This window comes from Phyllobates terribilis, unplaced genomic scaffold (genome assembly GCF_046119375.1).
Source record: "Phyllobates terribilis strain yellow unplaced genomic scaffold, ASM4611937v1 Scaffold_8__6_contigs__length_399053987, whole genome shotgun sequence".
Taxonomy (NCBI): domain Eukaryota; kingdom Metazoa; phylum Chordata; class Amphibia; order Anura; family Dendrobatidae; genus Phyllobates; species Phyllobates terribilis.
Window position 1 is genome coordinate 269,335,050 of NW_027362768.1, and position 15,258 is coordinate 269,350,307.

General features: G+C 44.4%; 1 pseudogene; it reads left to right on the forward strand.

Annotated features, from left to right (window-relative positions):
* Window positions 1–231: 231 nt before the first annotated feature.
* LOC141157733 (meiotic recombination protein DMC1/LIM15 homolog) overlaps window positions 232–15,258 on the forward strand; it is a 67,909-nt pseudogene continuing 52,882 nt past the window's right edge.

Sequence of the window (15,258 nt, forward strand, 5' to 3'; positions counted from 1 at the left end):
AATACAGGGGGTGTACTGACTTATGATGAACGCTGTATGTATAACGTCCTGTGAATACAGGGGGTGTACTGACTTATGCTGAGCGCTGTATGTATAACGTCCTGTGAATACAGGGGGTGTACTGACTTATGCTGAACGCTGTATGTATAACGTACTGAGAGTACAGGGGGTGTACTTATGCTGAACTCTGTATGTATAATGTACTGAGAATACAGGGGGGTGTACTTACTTATGCTAAATGCTGCATATATAACGTAGTGAGATTACAGTGGGGTGTACTTACTTATGCTGAGCGCTGTATATATAACGTACTGAGAGTACAGGGGGGTGTACTTACTTATGCTGAACGCTGTATATATAACGTACTGAGAATACAGGGGGTGTACTTACTTATGGTGAACGCTATATGTATAATGTACTGAGAATACAGGGGGTGTACTTACTTATGGTGAACGCTATATGTATAATGTACTGAGAATACAGGGGGTGTACTTACTTATGCTGAACGCTGTATGTATAATGTACTGTGAATACAGGGGGTGTACTTAGTTATGCTGAACGCTGTATATATAACGTACTGTGAATACAGGGGGGTGTACTTACTTATGCTGAACGCAGTATATATAACGTACTAAGAATACAGGGGGGTGTACTTACTTATGCTGAACGCTGTATATACAATGTACTGTGAATACAGGGGGTGTACTTACTTATGCTGAACGCTGTATATATAACGTATTGTGAATACAGGGGGTGTACTTACTTATGCTGAACGCTGTATATATAACGTACTGTGAATACAGGGGGTGTAGTTACTTATGCTGAACGCCGTATATATAACGTACTGAGAATACAGGGGGTGTACTTACTTATGCTGAACGCTGTATATATAACATACTGAGAATACAGGGGGTGTACTTACTTATGCTGAACGCTGTATATATAATGTCCTGTGAATACAGGGGGGTGTACTTACTTATGCTGAACGCTGTATATATAACGTACTGTGAATACAGGGGGTGTACTTACTTATGCTGAACGCTGTATATACAATGTACTGTGAATACAGGGGGTGTACTTACTTATGCTGAACGCTGTATATATAACGTACTGTAAATACAGGGGGTGTACTTACTTATGCTGAACGCCGTATATATAACGTACTGAGAATACAGGTGGTGTACTTACTTATGCTGAACGCCGTATATATAACGTACTGAGAATACAGGGGGTGTACTTACTTATGCTGAACGCTGTATATATAACGTACTGAGAATACAGGGGGGTGTACTTACTTATGCTGAACGCTGTATATATAACGTACTGTGAATACAGGGGGGTGTACTTACTTATGCTGAACGCTGTATATATAACGTACTGTGAATACAGGGGGGTGTACTTACTTATGCTGAACGCTGTATATATAACGTGCTGAGAATACAGGGGGGTGTACTTACTTATGCTGAACGCTGTATATATAATGTACTGAGAGTACAGGGGGGTGTACTGACTTATGCTGAGCGCTGTATGTATAACGTACTGTGAATACAGGGGGTGTACTTACTTATGCTGAGCGCTGTATATACAATGTACTGAGAGTACAGGGGGGTGTACTTACTTATGCTGAACGCTGTATATATAACGTGCTGAGAATACAGGGGGGTGTACTTACTTATGCTGAACGCTGTATATATAATGTACTGAGAGTACAGGGGGGTGTACTGACTTATCCTGAGCGCTGTATGTATAACGTACTGTGAATACAGGGGGTGTACTTACTTATGCTGAGCGCTGTATATATAACGTACTGAGAATACAGGGGGGTGTACTGACTTATGCTGAACGCTGTATGTATAACGTACTGTGAATACAGGGGGTGTACTGACTTATGCTGAGCGCTGTATGTATAACGTCCTGTGAATACAGGGGGTGTACTGACTTATGCTGAGCGCTGTATGTATAACGTTCTGAGAATACAGGGGGGTGTACTGACTTATGCTGAACGCTGTATGTATAACGTACTGTGAATACAGGGGGTGTACTGACTTATGCTGAGCGCTGTATGTATAACGTCCTGTGAATACAGGGGGTGTACTGACTTATGCTGAGCGCTGTATGTATAACGTACTGAGAATACAGGGGGGTGTACTGACTTATGCTGAACGCTGTATGTATAACGTACTGTGAATACAGGGGGTGTACTGACTTATGCTGAACGCTGTATGTATAACGTACTGTGAATACAGGGGGTGTACTGACTTATGCTGAGCGCTGTATGTATAACGTCCTGTGAATACAGGGGGTGTACTGACTTATGCTGAACGCTGTATGTATAACGTCCTGTGAATACAGGGGGTGTACTGACTTATGCTGAGCGCTGTATGTATAACGTCCTGTGAATACAGGGGGTGTACTGACTTATGCTGAACGCTGTATGTATAACGTCCTGTGAATACAGGGGGTGTACTGACTTATGCTGAGCGCTGTATGTATAACGTCCTGTGAATACAGGGGGTGTACTGACTTATGCTGAACGCTGTATGTATAACGTCCTGTGAATACAGGGGGTGTACTGACTTATGCTCAGCGCTGTATGTATAACGTCCTGTGAATACAGGGGGTGTACTGACTTATGCTGAACGCTGTATGTATAACGTCCTGTGAATACAGGGGGTGTACTGACTTATGCTGAACGCTGTATGTATAACGTCCTGTGAATACAGGGGGTGTACTGACTTATGCTGAGCGCTGTATGTATAACGTACTGTGAATACAGGGGGTGTACTTACTTATGCTGAGCGCTGTATATATAACGTACTGTGAATACAGGGGGTGTACTTACTTATGCTGAGCGCTGTATATATAATGTACTGAGAGTACAGGGGGGTGTACTGACTTATGCTGAGCGCTGTATGTATAACGTACTGTGAATACAGGGGGTGTACTTACTTATGCTGAGCGCTGTATATACAATGTACTGAGAGTACAGGGGGGTGTACTTACTTATGCTGAACGCTGTATATATAACGTACTGAGAATACAGGGGGGTGTACTTACTTATGCTGAACGCTGTATATATAACGTGCTGAGAATACAGGGGGGTGTACTTACTTATGCTGAACGCTGTATATATAATGTACTGAGAGTACAGGGGGGTGTACTGACTTATGCTGAGCGCTGTATGTATAACGTACTGTGAATACAGGGGGTGTACTTATGCTGAGCGCTGTATATATAACGTACTGAGAATACAGGGGGGTGTACTGACTTATGCTGAACGCTGTATGTATAACGTACTGTGAATACAGGGGGTGTACTTACTTATGCTGAGCGCTGTATGTATAGCGTCCTGTGAATACAGGGGGTGTACTGACTTATGATGAGCGCTGTATGTATAACGTTCTGTGAATACAGGGGGTGTACTGACTTATGCTGAACGCTGTATGTATAACGTCCTGTGAATACAGGGGGTGTACTGACTTATGCTGAACGCTGTATGTATAACGTCCTGTGAATACAGGGGGTGTACTGACTTATGCTGAGCGCTGTATGTATAACGTACTGTGAATACAGGGGGTGTACTTACTTATGCTGAGCGCTGTATATATAACGTACTGAGAATACAGGGGGGTGTACTGACTTATGCTGAACGCTGTATGTATAACGTACTGTGAATACAGGGGGTGTACTGACTTAAGCAGAGCGCTGTATGTATAACGTCCTGTGAATACAGGGGGTGTACTGACTTATGCTGAGCGCTGTATGTATAACGTACTGAGAATACAGGGGGGTGTACTGACTTATGCTGAACGCTGTATGTATAACGTACTGTGAATACAGGGGGTGTACTGACTTATGCTGAGCGCTGTATGTATAACGTCCTGTGAATACAGGGGGTGTACTGACTTATGCTGAGCGCTGTATGTATAACGTACTGAGAATACAGGGGGGTGTACTGACTTATGCTGAACGCTGTATGTATAACGTACTGTGAATACAGGGGGTGTACTGACTTATGCTGAACGCTGTATGTATAACGTACTGTGAATACAGGGGGTGTACTGACTTATGCTGAGCGCTGTATGTATAACGTCCTGTGAATACAGGGGGTGTACTGACTTATGCTGAACGCTGTATGTATAACGTCCTGTGAATACAGGGGGTGTACTGACTTTTATGCTGAGCGCTGTATGTATAACGTCCTGTGAATACAGGGGGTGTACTGACTTATGCTGAACGCTGTATGTATAACGTCCTGTGAATACAGGGGGTGTACTGACTTATGCTGAGCGCTGTATGTATAACGTCCTGTGAATACAGGGGGTGTACTGACTTATGCTGAACGCTGTATGTATAACGTCCTGTGAATACAGGGGGTGTACTGACTTATGCTTAACGCTGTATGTATAACGTACTGTGAATACAGGGGGTGTACTGACTTATGCTGAGCGCTGTATGTATAACGTCCTGTGAATACAGGGGGTGTACTGACTTATGCTGAACGCTGTATGTATAACGTCCTGTGAATACAGGGGGTGTACTGACTTATGCTGAGCGCTGTATGTATAACGTCCTGTGAATACAGGGGGTGTACTGACTTATGCTGAACGCTGTATGTATAACGTCCTGTGAATACAGGGGGTGTACTGACTTATGCTGAGCGCTGTATGTATAACGTCCTGTGAATACAGGGGGTGTACTGACTTATGCTGAACGCTGTATGTATAACGTCCTGTGAATACAGGGGGTGTACTGACTTATGCTCAGCGCTGTATGTATAACGTCCTGTGAATACAGGGGGTGTACTGACTTATGCTGAACGCTGTATGTATAACGTCCTGTGAATACAGGGGGTGTACTGACTTATGCTGAACGCTGTATGTATAACGTCCTGTGAATACAGGGGGTGTACTGACTTATGCTGAGCGCTGTATGTATAACGTACTGTGAATACAGGGGGTGTACTTACTTATGCTGAGCGCTGTATATATAACGTACTGTGAATACAGGGGGTGTACTTACTTATGCTGAGCGCTGTATATATAATGTACTGAGAGTACAGGGGGGTGTACTGACTTATGCTGAGCGCTGTATGTATAACGTACTGTGAATACAGGGGGTGTACTTACTTATGCTGAGCGCTGTATATACAATGTACTGAGAGTACAGGGGGGTGTACTTACTTATGCTGAACGCTGTATATATAACGTACTGAGAATACAGGGGGGTGTACTTACTTATGCTGAACGCTGTATATATAACGTGCTGAGAATACAGGGGGGTGTACTTACTTATGCTGAACGCTGTATATATAATGTACTGAGAGTACAGGGGGGTGTACTGACTTATGCTGAGCGCTGTATGTATAACGTACTGTGAATACAGGGGGTGTACTTATGCTGAGCGCTGTATATATAACGTACTGAGAATACAGGGGGGTGTACTGACTTATGCTGAACGCTGTATGTATAACGTACTGTGAATACAGGGGGTGTACTTACTTATGCTGAGCGCTGTATGTATAGCGTCCTGTGAATACAGGGGGTGTACTGACTTATGATGAGCGCTGTATGTATAACGTTCTGTGAATACAGGGGGTGTACTGACTTATGCTGAACGCTGTATGTATAACGTCCTGTGAATACAGGGGGTGTACTGACTTATGCTGAACGCTGTATGTATAACGTCCTGTGAATACAGGGGGTGTACTGACTTATGCTGAGCGCTGTATGTATAACGTACTGTGAATACAGGGGGTGTACTTACTTATGCTGAGCGCTGTATATATAACGTACTGAGAATACAGGGGGGTGTACTGACTTATGCTGAACGCTGTATGTATAACGTACTGTGAATACAGGGGGTGTACTGACTTAAGCAGAGCGCTGTATGTATAACGTCCTGTGAATACAGGGGGTGTACTGACTTATGCTGAGCGCTGTATGTATAACGTACTGAGAATACAGGGGGGTGTACTGACTTATGCTGAACGCTGTATGTATAACGTACTGTGAATACAGGGGGTGTACTGACTTATGCTGAGCGCTGTATGTATAACGTCCTGTGAATACAGGGGGTGTACTGACTTATGCTGAGCGCTGTATGTATAACGTACTGAGAATACAGGGGGGTGTACTGACTTATGCTGAACGCTGTATGTATAACGTACTGTGAATACAGGGGGTGTACTGACTTATGCTGAACGCTGTATGTATAACGTACTGTGAATACAGGGGGTGTACTGACTTATGCTGAGCGCTGTATGTATAACGTCCTGTGAATACAGGGGGTGTACTGACTTATGCTGAACGCTGTATGTATAACGTCCTGTGAATACAGGGGGTGTACTGACTTTTATGCTGAGCGCTGTATGTATAACGTCCTGTGAATACAGGGGGTGTACTGACTTATGCTGAACGCTGTATGTATAACGTCCTGTGAATACAGGGGGTGTACTGACTTATGCTGAGCGCTGTATGTATAACGTCCTGTGAATACAGGGGGTGTACTGACTTATGCTGAACGCTGTATGTATAACGTCCTGTGAATACAGGGGGTGTACTGACTTATGCTGAGCGCTGTATGTATAACGTCCTGTGAATACAGGGGGTGTACTGACTTATGCTGAACGCTGTATGTATAACGTCCTGTGAATACAGGGGGTGTACTGACTTATGCTGAACGCTGTATGTATAACGTCCTGTGAATACAGGGGGTGTACTGACTTATGCTGAGCGCTGTATGTATAACGTACTGTGAATACAGGGGGTGTACTTACTTATGCTGAGCGCTGTATATATAACGTACTGAGAATACAGGGGGGTGTACTGACTTATGCTGAACGCTGTATGTATAACGTCCTGTGAATACAGGGGGTGTACTGACTTATGCTGAGCGCTGTATGTATAACGTACTGAGAATACAGGGGGGTGTACTGACTTATGCTGAACGCTGTATGTATAACGTACTGTGAATACAGGGGGTGTACTGACTTATGCTGAACGCTGTATGTATAACGTACTGTGAATACAGGGGGTGTACTTATGCTGAACGCTGTATGTATAACGTACTGTGAATACAGGGGGTGTACTTATGCTGAACGCTGTATGTATAACGTTCTGTGAATACAGGGGGTGTACTGACTTATGCTGAACGCTGTATGTATAACGTACTGAGAATACAGGGGGTGTACTGACTTATGCTGAACGCTGTATGTATAACGTCCTGTGAATACAGGGGGTGTACTGACTTATGCTGAGCGCTGTATGTATAACGTCCTGTGAATACAGGGGGTGTACTGACTTATGCTGAACGCTGTATGTATAACGTTCTGTGAATACAGGGGGTGTACTGACTTATGCTGAAAGCTGTATGTATAACGTACTGAGAATACAGGGGGTGTACTGACTTATGCTGAACTCTGTATGTATAACGTCCTGTGAATACAGGGGGTGTACTGACTTATGCTGAACGCTGTATGTATAACGTACTGAGAATACAGGGGGTGTAGTGACTTATGCTGAGCGCTGTATGTATAACGTACTGAGAATACAGGGGGGTGTACTGACTTATGCTGAGCGCTGTATGTATAACGTACTGAGAATACAGGGGGGTGTACTGACTTATGCTGAACGCTGTATGTATAACGTACTGTGAATACAGGGGGTGTACTGACTTATGCTGAACGCTGTATGTATAACGTACTGTGAATACAGGGGGTGTACTTATGCTGAACGCTGTATGTATAACGTACTGTGAATACAGGGGGTGTACTGACTTATGCTGAACGCTGTATGTATAACGTACTGAGAATACAGGGGGTGTACTGACTTATGCTGAACGCTGTATGTATAACGTCCTGTGAATACAGGGGGTGTACTGGCTTATGCTGAACGCTGTATGTATAACGTTCTGTGAATACAGGGGGTGTACTGACTTATGCTGAACGCTGTATGTATAACGTACTGAGAATACAGGGGGTGTACTGACTTATGCTGAACGCTGTATGTATAACGTCCTGTGAATACAGGGGGTGTACTGACTTATGCTGAGCGCTGTATGTATAACGTCCTGTGAATACAGGGGGTGTACTGACTTATGCTGAACGCTGTATGTATAACGTCCTGTGAATACAGGGGGTGTACTGACTTATGCTGAACGCTGTATGTATAACGTCCTGTGAATACAGGGGGTGTACTGACTTATGCTGAGCGCTGTATGTATAACGTACTGTGAATACAGGGGGTGTACTGACTTATGCTGAGCGCTGTATGTATAACGTACTGTGAATACAGGGGGTGTACGGACTTATGCTGAGCGCTGTATGTATAACGTCCTGTGAATACAGGGGGTGTACTGACTTATGCTGAACGCTGTATGTATAACGTCCTGTGAATACAGGGGGTGTACTGACTTATGCTGAACGCTGTATGTATAACGTCCTGTGAATACAGGGGGTGTACTGACTTATGCTGAACGCTGTATGTATAACGTCCTGTGAATACAGGGGGTGTACTGACTTATGCTGAGCGCTGTATGTATAACGTACTGTGAATACAGGGGGTGTACTGACTTATGCTGAGCGCTGTATGTATAACGTACTGTGAATACAGGGGGTGTACTGACTTATGCTGAGCGCTGTATGTATAACGTCCTGTGAATACAGGGGGTATACTTATGCTGAGCGCTGTATGTATAACGTCCTGTGAATACAGGGGGTGTACTGACTTATGCTGAGCGCTGTATGTATAACGTCCTGTGAATACAGGGGGTGTACTGACTTATGCTGAGCGCTGTATGTATAACGTACTGTGAATACAGCGGGTGTACTGACTTATGCTGAGCGCTGTATTTATAACGTCCTGTGAATACAGGGGGTGTACTGACTTATGCTGAACGCTGTATGTATAACGTCCTGTGAATACAGGGGGTGTACTTATGCTGAACGCTGTATTTATAACGTCCTGTGAATACAGGGGGTGTACTGACTTATGCTGAACGCTGTATGTATAACGTCCTGTGAATACAGGGGGTATACTTATGCTGAACGCTGTATGTATAACGTCCTGTGAATACTGGGGGTGTACTGACTTATGCTGAGCGCTGTATGTATAATGTACTGATAATATAGGAGTGTACTAGTGAATGTGTCTCTCTCTTGCTCTCTCTCTTGTCCTGGACATCTTGTCGTCATGGCGCCACACTGAGCATGCTCAGTCTATCGAGGCTTCGGACCGAAACACACATCCCTTGGTTATATTATTATTTCATTTGGTGTCATAACATTAGTACATTTCTAGAAACAATTATTCCTTAATAATGTTTGCAGCCGCCCAGATCGTCTTCGAGATATAGCTGATCGATTTGGTGTGGATCATGATGCAATGCTCGACAATGTGTTATATGCCCGAGCTTATACAAGTAAGAGACAAAACATGTTTAACCCCTTCACCCCCCAACCCAGTTTTCACCTTCATGACCAGGCCAAATTTTATAATTCTGACCAGTGTCACTTTATATGGTAATAACTCTGGAACGCTTCAATATATCACAGTGATTCTGATATACACTGCTCAAAAAAATAAAGGGAGCACTCAAATAACACATCCTAGATCTGAATGAATGAAATATTCTCATTGAATACTTTGTTCTGTACAAAGTTGAATGTGCTGACAACAAAATCACACAAAAATCATCAATGGAAATCAAATGTATTAACCAATGGAGGCCTGGGTTTGGAGTCACCCCCAAAATAAATTAAAGTGGAAAAACACACTACAGGCTGATCCAACTTTGATGTAATGTCCTTAAAACCAGTCAAAATGAGGCTCAGTATTGTGTGCAGTCTCCACGTGCCTGTATGACCTCCCTACAACTCCTGGGCATGCTCCTGATGAGGTTGCGGATGGTCTCCTGTGGGATCTCCTCCAAACCTGGACTAAAGCATCCGCCAACTCCTAGACAGTCTGTGGTGCAACGTGACGTTGGTGGATGGAGTGAGACATGATGTCCCAGATGTGCTCAATCGGATTCAGGTCTGGGGAACGGGCGGGCCAGTCCATAGCTTCAATGCCTTCATCTTGCAGGACCTGCTGACACACTCCAGCCTCATGAGGTCTGGCATTGTCCTGCATTAGGAGGAACCCAGGGCCAACCGCACCAGCATATGGTCTCACAAGGGGTCTGAGGATCTCAACTCAGTACCTAATGGCAGTCAGGCTTCCTCTGGCGAGCACATGGATGGCTGTCATGTCTGTCACATGTGCTCAGTGTAAACCTGCTTTCATCTGTGAAGAGCACAGGGCGCCAGTGGCGACTTTGCCCATCCTGGTGTTCTGTGGCAAATGCAAAGCGTCCTGCACGGTGTTGGGCTGTGAGCACAACCCCCATCTGTGGACGTCAGGCCCTCATACCACCCTCATGGAGTCGGTTTTTAACAGTTTGTGCAGACACATGCACATTTCTGGCCTGCTGGAGGTCATTTTGCTGGGCTCTGGCAGTGCTCCTCCTGTTCCTCCTTGCACAAAGGCAGAGGTAGCGGTCCTGCTGCTGGGTTTTTGCCCTCCTACGGCCCCCTCCACGTCTCCTGGTGTACTAGCCTGTCTCCTGGTAGCGCCTCCAGCCTCTGGACACTACGCTGACAGACACAGCAAACCTTCTTGCCACAGCTCGCATTGATGTGCCATCCTGGATGAGCTGAACTACCTGAGCAACTTCTGTGGGTTGTTGAGTCTGTCTCATGCTACCATAGGTGTGAAAGCTCATCCAACATTCAAAGGTGACCAAAACATCAGCCAGAAAGCATTGGTACTGAGATGTGGTCTGTGGTCCCCACCTGCAGAACCACTCCTTTATTGAGGAGTGGTTCTGCAGGTGATAATTGCCAATAATTTCCATCTATTGTCTATTCCATTTGCACAACAGCATGTGAAATTGATTGTCAATCAGTTTTGCTTCCTAAGTGGACAGTTTGATTTCACAGAAGTTTGATTTACTTGGAGTTATATTCTGTTGTTTAAGTGTTCCCTTTATTTTTTTGAGCGGTGTATATGCTAGTTTTCTCGTGACAGTGTACTTCGTGATAGTGGTAAAATTTGTTCGATATGACTTGCGTTTATTTTTGAAAATATTGGAAATTTGGCGAAAATGCTGAAAATGTAGCAATTTTCAAACTTTTAATTCTTATGCCCTTAAACCAGAGTTATGTCACACAAAATAGTTAATAAATAACATTTACTACATGTCTACTTTACGTATGCATCATTTTTTAAACATAATTTTTTTGTTAAGAAGTTAGAAGGGTTAAAAGTTGATCTGCAATTTCTCATTTTTCCAACAAAATTTACAAAACCATTTTTTAGGGACCACATTTGAAGTGACATTAGGGGGCCTATATGACAGAAAATATCCAAAAGTGACACTATTCTAAAAACGGCAACCCTCAAAGTCCTCAAACCACATTCAAGAAGTTTATTAACCCTACAGGTGCTTCACAGGAATTAATGCAACGTGGAAGGAAAAAAAAAATGAACATTTTACTTTTTTTTCACAAAAATTTTCCTTTATCCTCATTTTTTTTATTTTCACAATGGTAGTAGGAGAAAGTGAACTCCAAAATTTGTTCAATTTCTCCTGAGTACGCATATACCCCATATGGGGAGGAAAACTACTGTTTGGACGCATGGCAGGGCTCAGAAGGGGAGGAGTTCCGTTTGACTTTTTGAATGCAAAAATGGCTGGTATCAGCAGTGGACGCCATCTTGCGTTTGGAGAGCCCCCAATGTGCCTAAACAGTGGAAACCTTTCACAAGTGACCCCATTTAGGAAACTAGACCCCTCAGGGAAGTTATCTAGATGGGCAGTGAGTGCCATGAACCCCGAGGTGCTTCACAAAAGTTTATAACGTTGAGCCGAGAAAATGAAAACTCATATTTTTCCCACAAAAACTTTTTTTAGCCTCAATTTTTTGATTTTCGCAAGGGTAATAGGAGAAATTGCACCAATTTGTTGAACAATTTCTCCTGAGTACGTTGATACCCCATATGTGTTGGAAAATTACTGTTTGGGTGCACGGCAGGGCTCGGAAGGGAAGGAGCACTGTTTAACTGTCACGCCAGGTATGAGTGCAACACAGAATCACTCCAGGTGTGAGTGCAACACAAGGGCGAAAGGGAGCCCAAACACTAGGGAAAGGGAGAAGTGGTGACCTCCTAAACTGTACTAGCGTCACCCTGACTTCCCCTAATGTCCCTATATAGCCTCTTTAGCTGTCGCCGATCACGTGCCTTGCCCTACTATCTCTGGCGTAAGGCTATAGCTGGAGAAGGAAGGAGATGAGCACTAGTCAACCTCTGCTAGCACTCTAAAGACAAAAGGGGAAGACAACACAGGGGAATTACAATAGCTTTAGAAGAAACTCCAACAGGGCACACGGCCTCAAGACTCCAAAGAGGACGTGATGCTACTTCAGCCAAGTTTCAAGTAGGAATGAGTATAACTGCCCACCTGGAGAGACCAGATATATATATATATATATATATATACACACCCAGGCCAGAGGGAGGTAGTCGCTGGGTCTGCAATGCAAAACGTGGAGACCTCCTACAAGCCACTTCAGGACGACTGTCTATCACCTCTGACACACCCGTGACAGTACCCCCCCATCTACGTGTGGCTTCTGGACACTCAGGTTCGGGGTTCCCAGGAAAAGAGGTGTGAAAAGAGCAAACCAATTTGGGAGCGTTCACCTCTGAAGCTGAAACCCACGTCCTCTCCACTAGACCATAGCCTTTTCAGTGCACCAAGTATTGCAGAGAACGATGTTGGAGACGAGAATCTGCTATCCTTAATCTCGAACTCCAAATTACCATCAACCATTACTGGGGGCGGTGATAGAGGTGAGGGCTCAAGGGGCTCTACGTACCTTTTGAGTAAGGACCTGTCGAACACATTGTGAATCTTAAAGGCCCGAGGAAGTTCAAGACGAAAAGCTGCTGGGTTAATGACGGCGGTAATTTTATAGTGACCAATAAACCTAGGTCCCAGCTTCCAGGAAGGAACTTTCAATCTTATATTCTACACAAAGTCATTCCATTTGGAATCCATTGCCCATCTACAGAATTCCGAACTGTATGTTTCCAATGACCGAATCCCCTGCTGAAGGCGACGTAGCTTAGACTCAGCCAAGGCGACTCGGTCAGGGTCATCAGAGATAAGGGCAAGAGCTCCAAAAAAAACCTCCACAGATTGGAGACAAACTGTCCTGCGGTAATGAAAACGCCCATGACTGAGAATCGCCCTGCAGTAGAGAGATCACAATACCAACCCGTTGCTCCTCATTACCGGAGGAGTAGGGACGAAGTTTTAAGTACAATTTGCATGCCTCCTTAAACACAAAAAAATTGTCTCTACCTCCTGAAAATCTGTCCGGGAGGGCAATCTTGGTTTCAGACTGGACAGGTCTACCAGCAGAAACCCCTACATTGGCGGCCTGTAACCGGTGATACTGCTGCTGAACCTCATGTGCAGCAGGCCTTCATGGTGGTAAAATAGCTGCTAAGAAACCACTGCTAAGGACAGGCAACAAGCAGAAGAGACTTGTTTGGGCTAAAGAACACAAGGAATGGACATTAGACCAGTGGAAATCTGTGCTTTGGTCTGATGAGTCCAAATTTGAGATCTTTGGTTCCAACCACCGTGTCTATTTGCGACGCAGAAAAGGTGAACGGATGGACTCTACATGCCTGGTTCCCACCGTGAAGCATGGAGGAGGAGGTGTGATGGTGTGGGGGTGCTTTGCTGGTGACACTGTTGGGGATTTATTCAAAATTGAAGGCATACTGAACCCGCATGGTTACCACAGCATCTTGCAGCGGCATGCTATTGCATCCGGTTGGCATTTAGTTGGACCATCATTTATTTTTCAACAGGACAATGACCCCAAACACACCTCCAGGCTGTGTAAGGGCTATTTGACCAAGAAGGAGTGGTTTGGGGTGAGCTGGACCGCAGAATGAAGGCAAAGGGTATTGGCACTGTTTGAAAAATCATGTGATGCTTTTCTAATTCGTGTAATTAACAGCACCTGTAACTTACCTGTGGCACCTAACAGGTGTTGGCAATAATTAAATCACACTTGTATTCCAGTTAACATGGATTAAAGTTGACTCAACCTCTGTCCTGTGTCATTGTGTGTACCACATTGAGCATGGAGAAAATAAAGAAGACCAAAGAACTGTCTGATGACTTGAGAAACCAAATTGTGAGGAAGCATGAGCAATCTCAAGGCTACAAGTCCATCTCCAAAGACCTGAATGTTCCTGTGTCTTCCATGCGCAGTGTCATCAAGAAGTTTAAAGCCCATGGCACTGTGGCTAACCTCCCTAGACGTTGAGGTAAAAGAAAAATTTACGAGAGATTTCAACGTAAGATTGTGCGGATGGTGGATAAAGAACCTCGACTAACATCCAAACAAGTTCAAGCTGCCCTGCAGTCCGAGGGTACAACAGTGTCAACCCGTACTATCCGTCAGCGTCTGAATGAAAAGGGACTGTATGGTAGGATACCCAGGAAGACCTCACTTCTTACCCTGAGAAATAAAAAAGCCAGGCTGGAGTTTGCCAAAACTTACCTGAGAAAGCCTAAAACGTTTTGGAAGAATGTTCTCTGGTCAGATGAAACAAAAGTAGAACTTTTTGGCAAAAAGCATCAACATAGAGTGTACAGGAAAAAAAAAGAGGCATTCAAAGAAAAAAACACGGTCCCTACAGTCAAACATGGTGGAGGTTCCCTGATGTTTTGGGGTTGCTTTGCTGCCTCTGGCACTGGACTGCTTGGCCGTGTGCATGGCATTATGAAGTCTGAAGACCACCAACAAATTTTGCAGCATAATGTAGGGCCCAGTGTGAGAAAGCTGGGTCTCCCTCAGAGGTCATAGGTCTTCCAGCAGGACAATGACCCAAAACACACTTCCAAAAGCACTATAAAATGGTTTGAGAGAAAGCACTGGAGACTTCTAAGGTGGCCAGCAATGAGTCCAGACCTGAATCCCATAGAACACCTGTGGAGAGATCTCAAAATGGCAGTTTGGAGAAGGCACCCTTCAAATATCAGGGACCTGGAGCAGTTTGCCAAAGAAGAATGGTCTACAATTCCAGCAGAGCATTGTAAGAAACTCATTGATGGTTACCGGAAGCGGTTGTTCGCAGTTATTTTGGCTAAAGGTTGCGCAACCAAGTATTAGGCTGAGGGTGCCAATAC